Source organism: Saccopteryx leptura, chromosome 1 (assembly GCF_036850995.1).
Source record: "Saccopteryx leptura isolate mSacLep1 chromosome 1, mSacLep1_pri_phased_curated, whole genome shotgun sequence".
NCBI classification, from domain to species: domain Eukaryota; kingdom Metazoa; phylum Chordata; class Mammalia; order Chiroptera; family Emballonuridae; genus Saccopteryx; species Saccopteryx leptura.
Genome location: NC_089503.1, coordinates 215668528 through 215675866, shown reverse-complemented (window position 1 = coordinate 215675866; position 7339 = coordinate 215668528). Strand labels below are relative to the sequence as shown.

The following is a 7339-nucleotide window of genomic DNA, read 5'->3' as shown; positions in this document are numbered from 1 at the left end:
TGCACCCTGTGCCACTGAGAGGACCAAAGACATTGTCTCTGGGCATTCAGAACCAATCAGAAGTTGTCTCATGCCTTCTTGCCCCTCCTTCCAAGTAGGAAAGACAGCAAGGATGGAAACAGAATTCACACAAGTCCCGGTGCCATTGTGTTCAGGGGATGCTAAAAACTGAGAGATGAATTCATGAGAATAGCTGAACCTTACTTATGTGGGGAATCTAGTGGTGCCCAGGTATGGGTAGTCACAGTGATCCATTGAATGTATGATGTAAACCCACCTGGTCGAAACAATTTAGTAATTTGCTAAACAGCAAAATAGATGTTGGAATGAAGGCGTGGTTATAGTTATGCTTTTACTCCAAATAGAATCGACTAATAGAATGACTTGTATGAGCAATAGTATGCTGGTTTCCTTGCCTCTTGTGACAGTAGGCAAGGAATAGAAGCCTCACTCGCCTCTTAGCACATCTATATTTTAGAAAAAGCAACAAGCCTCTCTCTCTTGTCCTCTGCATATATTAGAGAATGAGCAAGGAAGTGTGCTTCCTTACACTTGCATGTGAGAGATGGTCTGGAATGATGGCTGAGACTAGCAGAGTAACATTAATTAGTGTAAATATAAAATCCTGAGTATCAAGTAAAAAAATTATATATATATAGATACATACATATATACATATACATACACACACATATATCCATATGACGCATGAGATTCTATAAAGAAAACTAGTTTTTAGCTAGCCACAAAACTCAAAGTTAGATTATTTTTCTGAAGACAGAAAGGGAAATATGGTTCTGACTGCAACAGAGGCTGAGCCTGAGGAGAATGAATGAGCTATCTAGCTGGATAAAGTGGCATCAGGTCATGGGGGTCACGAATGCAAAGTTGAGTGTTTTCCCATCCTGTGGATAACAGAGAAATGTCACGAAATATTGAGAATACAGTGCCATGAAGGAAATTATTCAGGGCGGCAAATTCCAGGCCCTTGGGTAAGGTGAACTGATTTCGGAAAGCGGTCTAACTTTTAAAAGCAGTCTTGTTTGAAAAACCTGCTAGGTCTAGAGAGGTCCCACTCAGTTCTCAGTAGGCCCCGCCCCCACCAGGCCCCGCCCCCGTGCCCAATGGGTTTGCAAGCTGCCCCAATCCGGAGCCTCATTCAACCTAATCCCACCCCCACCCGCCTCGCCCCGCCCCCTCTGTATCCCTGGAGACTCTCCCGCATCTACTGCCCGAAGCGCTGGCTGTCCCAGGTCTTGGCAACCCCGCGAGAAGTGGGAGCAGCCAAGCAAGGCTGCCAGCACCTGCCACTGGTGGGGCACATAACTTCGGAGGAACGGAAAACCAGAGTTGTTCCCCAGGGCCAGTCCTCAGAGGTTCGTGACGCAGGGACGTGGCTTGGGCAGGACTTGGCACAGCTCCGAGGCAGGGCGGGCTGCTGTCCTTCGGGCAGTGCCTTTCCTGACCCCCGCAGACCTTCCTCGTCAGTCTGTGCACTCGTCCGGTCCCGAGCTGCCTCGGCTGAGGCCCTCGCTCCCCACCGCACCTGACCTTGGGAGGGCAGTAGAAAAATAAACTGACGTAGGAGTACATTCTTAGACCTGTTTACAACAAGGCGGGAGCAGAAAGGGAACTGAAATGCCCTGGTTTGGGTAAAGATAACTTAATCTCTCCTAAATTTAAAAGATCAAATTATCCCTAATGCCACATTTGTGTTAGAATACAGGCTAGGGAGAAAGTAGGTTTACAGTTGTGAATACGCAAAACACAGAGTTTATTCTTGTATTATTACTTATTAATTATTGTATTGTTTTCCATAAAACAACTGTAAACCTATCTTTGCCCCACCCTGCATATCAATACGTATACATATTTCAGGTGTATTGGCATTCATTGAGTTAGTGATTAATTTCTCCCATAGTGTCTATATATATATATATATATATATATATATATATATATATTTTTTTTTTTTTTAAGTTCCTCCAAACACATAGTGATTTTTCATATTTGTTGTCTGAATAACTCTTACTCCATGATATGTGGCGGGGAAAGAAGTTATTCTACCAACTAATTTTAAACTTTCTTCTCTCTTTTGTTGTTCTTTACTTTCTGATTTTCAGACTACAATTTGTAAATTTGGAAAGACCTTAAGCAGTAATCTACAAATGCAAGTCAAGTGAATCATGGCCTGTCCTCAAAAACTTTTTCTGATTTATATTTTGATTTAACTATCAATAAATATCAGTTGGTAGAAAATGTATAGGAAATCTATTTTATTTAACAACTTGCTCAATTACATACTATGAAGTGCTAGAAATATTCAAAAATTATGATATGCGGGATAAACATTTAGTGACTCTTTAAACATATTTATGTGAATTTTTAAAAAATTCTTTTTCAGGAGCTTAGTTATATATCTTTTGTAGTTTTAACTTTTGTAGTAAGAGAGCTTGTAATGGTAGTCTGAAAAATTCTAATTCTTATAGATGATTTTGTTCATAGTAAAATCATATTTATTTTGAATTTTCTTGATGACAGATAATACATTTGCTTGTTATGGTTTGTTGGCTTTATCATCTCAGCTTTTACGCCGAAGTGACTGAATTCTGGAGACAGTGGTCAGCCTCGGACGTAGTCACTCCCCAAGTGGACTGCCTACACAACGCTAGGCCTCCCCTTCCTTTGTGTTTGCTGATGAGGGTATCTCCTGGGATAGTGGGCAAGAGGGTTACTCTTTGAAGAATTTTACTTGGGGGCCAGAGATTTAAACTCACACCGTGGGACACATTCAGCCTGACCCAGCACTCTCAACCCTTTCATCCCGTGTTTCTCCATTCTCATTTGTCTTTGCATGTGGGGGCCAAATTTAGAGACTAAATACAACAGATACAAGAACCAACCAGCAGATCAAAGAATCCACCAAATCTCTTCTGAATACCAACAGTGGAATGGCTTCAGGCAGCCTTTTGATCTTTGTCTCGGCGCCCCCCCATGGTGCCACATGCAGCACCGCCTGCTTGCTGACACTGGGGGGCTGCCTCCAGGTCCTCCTAACAGACACTTCACCCTCTGCTCCTGGGACTAAGCTTGCTCTGGACCAGCCAGAGAAACACCTCTCATTCTCCTTCTCCCTTACTCACCTGAATCGGAACCATTGCCCTTCCTGCCCTTGCCCCATCTTGTGTGATTTGGTCTGTGGTCTGGAGCTCAGAGAACCTTGATGAAGTACTGTTGTTAAGGACATGTTCCATTTCTGCTTCAGGCCTTGGTTAGTCCCATCCTTTATGAGAGATCACCTAGGAGTTGGGAACACTAGCCAACACTAGGCAAATGATACAATTCATTTTGACAAAGAGCAGAAGGCTTTCTTCATTCTACAGGTATAATTTAATCCTGAAATAACAGGCTCCAAAGCATGCTTGCGGTATTTTTTCTCACTTATTTTTTCTTTGAGTGCTTTGATATGCTAGAGTACAACTGCTTTCTAATTCAGCATGAATAAGGCTGAACTTATTTTTTTTTGAAGATTTTATTTATTGATTTTAGGGAGAGGAGAGAGAGAGAGAGAAAGAAGGGAGAGAAGCAGGAAGCATCAACTTGTAGTAGTTTCTTCTTGTGTGTGTCCTAACCGGGCAAGCCCAGGATTTCAAACCAGCGACCTCAGCATTCCAGACTGCTGCTTTATCCACTGCGCCACCGCAGGCTGGGCAAGACTGAACTTATAAAAGAGATAGTAATTACTTAGATGAGAAAATAATTAGTTACAAGATCCCTTTAAAAACATTTGATGCATTTCAAATATTAAATATGCAAAATTTCAGCACACACATTGTCTATTGTGGAATACAAATTACCCTTTATGTAGCCATGTATTATGAAAAAAAAAACCTTTTCCAACAGGCATAGGCAAGGTAGGATGTGGGGTTTAGACGAGAGAGGGAGCCTGCTTAACTTCCAGCCGAACTCTTACCTTAAACTTTCCAGCATAGATTGCTTGAGGGATATTTTTCCCAATATGCAGTTAATAACTTTTTTCCACTTTATCATTCAGCTCTGATCACCCCCCATTCAGAGTTTGTGCCTTGAGGCTTGCCAGCAGGGCTTGCAATACTTACATTAAACTAAATTTAAGAGTAAAGGCGCTCCTGCTGCTAATGTTCTCAGATCAGAGGAGAGCAAAATGAAGGAACTGGCAGCTGAAACTTTAATGGTAGAAAACCTTGACTCAAGTTTGGAGGGGGATAAAAAATCACAGTTGATCTGTGTGACAAAGAAGACATGTTCCTCCATGTGTATAACATTTGCATTTGATTTCATCCGATGTTCCTATTTCCTAGCAAAAATAACCAAACCCAAGTAAACATCAAAAAGGGTCAATTTATATCACACACTGGTAGCCCAATTTGGGGAGGGGACGCAAATAGACATCATGATGGGATGCACTGGCTGGATCAGAGCTTCTGGGGCCTGGTGCCACTGTTTATAAGTAGCCTTGTCTTCCTAGTATCTGGGGAAAAGACAAGCGCTATTTCCTCATTTTAAAGCAACAGTTATGCAGTGGTCACTGCTGCCCCAATGCCCTTGGTAATGAAACGAGGCTCTCAAAACAGTCTTAATTCCTAGAGGATGGAATGCCCCAACTGAAGCAAGAACAATCCTTGTTTTCTTCTTTCCCTTTCAGAATCCACTAGGGACAGACAGATCAGGGTGAAGAAACTGAGACGGTCCAGGATTGCTCTGTAACTTTAGTAGACTCTGAACATAGAGTTTTCACAGTTTCTATGAAATGGGCACATTGGAGGTGGGTCCAGGGAGCCTTGGATGTCCCTTCAAAGCTGTACATGAGGTCTAACCCTATGTTAGTCATAATTTCTTACCACATGTTCTCCCTAACGTTGCCATTTAGTAAGTTCTGGTTATCCAAGTAACTCAACTAGTTAATGTAATCTCTAATCAGAAAAATGATTTTTTTAATTGTAAAAGAATCAGGTCACTATATTATGAATTTTTGAAGTATAATATGCTTCTAATGTTTGTTCTGGGGAAAAGGACTAACATACGCTGTTCAAACTGTGTGCTTTAAAACTACAACTATACAAAAATGGCTGTTCATTAATTTTCATGGATCATTTCATGCCCTGATAATCTGGATAATTTAGGATTCTTTTTTTTTTATTAGTATAGTAGTATATCTAAAATAAGACAGTGATCTACATGAGAATTTTCTCTTTAGTTATGTGAGAAATTATTTTCAGGCCAGGGTAGTAATCCATCTTCAGAACGTAAGACTATGTATTGCTACATTGAATTTCAAAAGATTTTTTCTTGTCTTTTTGTCCCCCCACACACACACCCCTACTCTTGCTATGGCTTTGTAGCACAGAACAATATTAAAATACTGTGTCTCAGCCATCCACAGGTGACTCTATCCCAGGTCCTCTTCTAAACACCCATCCTCTGTCACCCAGATTCTGCAGCCAGCCATCAGCTGGCCTCTCTACTGTCTGCCCCTTTCCCCCCACAGTCCAAGTTTATTGTTTTTGTTTGTTTTTGTATTTTTCCGAAGCTGGAAATGGGGAGGCAGTCAGACAGACTCCCGCATGCGCCCTACCAGGATCCACCCGGCATGCCCACCAGGGGGCGATGCTCTGCCCATCTTGGGGCATAGCTCTGCCGCAATCAGAGCCATTCTAGTGCCTGAGGCAGAGGCCACAGAGCCATCCCCAGCGCCCAGGCAAACTTTGCTCCAGTGGAGCCTTGGCTGCGAGAGGGGAAGAAAGAGACAGAGAGGAAGGAGAGGGGGAGGGGTGGAGAAGCAGATGGGCGCTTCTCCTGTGTGCCCTGGCTGGGAATCGAACCCGGGACTCCTGCGCGCCAGGCCGATGCTCTACCACTGAGCCAACCGGCCAGGGCCACCCACAGTCCAAGTTTAATAGAGAAGCCATAGTGATCCTTAAAAGGAGGAAGTCAGATCATGTCACTCCCCTGCTCAAAATCTCCCAATGGATTCTCACCTCAGTCAGAGTGAAAGTCAGTTTTCACAGTAACTTTCAAGACCCTGTAACGTCTGAACACAAGTTTGTCTCTTTGCTACTGGTGAACATTTGGGTTCCTTTTAGTCCCTTGCTTTATTTTTAGCTCTACATCCCCTATATATTTTGTTTATTTGTGTATTGCCTGCTTTTCTCTCACATCCACTCCTATAATGTAAGTTCTTGAGGTCAGAGATCTTTGTCATTTTGTTCACTGCCTAGAACAGTATCTGGCATCAAGTAGTGGCAATATGTTGAATATATTCAAGACCTAGATTGCTGGTGACTTACCCTCAGTCACACAGGTAGTAAATGCTGGTGGTAAATAATTTAAAACCAAAAACAAACCTTCCTGTTGCTTGGTGGGGCTGAGGGTAGAGGGAAAAACTAATGGACATAATGCTGGTGGATGGAGGCCCTGGCCTTTGGCTGTCTTTCTATTCAGTGTCCACTGACATATCTCCGCACTTCTTGCTTTGTCAAGTTTCAATAACTTGGTTTTATAGACCCTCTATTATTACGCACTTTCCCTCTTCACTGTGACACGCTGCGCTTCCCAAAGATGGCCCCAGAAAGATCTTCCGTCTCATACCCTTTCTTTCAATGAGACTCTGATGCTCTCTCATCAATAGGTGGATCACTAGCTTAGGATATTTGTTCACTAGTTTTGAATCTGGACAGCAGAAATGATACTATGTCACTTCCAAGGCCAGGCCCTTAAAAGGGATACAGCTTCCACCGGGCTTTTCTTTGGGATACTTGCCTTTGGATCCCTAAACTGCCAAGTAGGAAGTCTAGGGCTACCATGCTGTGAGGAAGCCCAAGCCACAGGAGGAGGCCACATGTGTGTATTCTAGCAGAGACCCCAGTTGAGGTCCCAGCTAGTAGTTAGCGTCAACTATCAGATATCTGAGTGAAGTCACTGACAGATGATTCCTGCTTCCCCCCATTGAGTTACCCCCAGCCTTCCAAGTCTTCCGACCAGAGGCTCCTGCCATTGTATAGAGAAAAGCCAATCCATTGTGCCCTATCCTAATTTATGACCCACAAAAAGTGTGAAAGATAATAACATGATTGCTGTTTGAGTTCATCTTTTCTAAACCACTGCGTTTTGAAGTGATTTGTTACACTGTCGTCGCTGTGCATCTCTCATGGCAGCTGTCTCCTCGGTGAGAATTATTCTTGGCATCTATCACTTCTAAGGGAAAGCCTTTATTTGTGAATGATAACGTTTTTTGGAAAACGGCAAACTATGAGCAATTTTCAATTATTGATTATAACAGGAAAGCAAAGCATGAACATTC

General features: G+C 42.7%; 1 protein-coding gene across 1 annotated transcript in view; it reads left to right on the top strand.

Moving 5' to 3' along the window:
- The first annotated feature begins 1296 nt into the window (after positions 1 to 1296).
- Positions 1297 to 7339, top strand: part of TTC29 (tetratricopeptide repeat domain 29) — a 118934-nt gene continuing 112891 nt past the window's right edge. The window contains exon 1 of the mRNA XM_066360919.1: positions 1297 to 1376. The gene's annotated coding sequence lies outside the window, so the exon portion shown is untranslated. The remainder of the gene's footprint in view (positions 1377 to 7339) is intronic.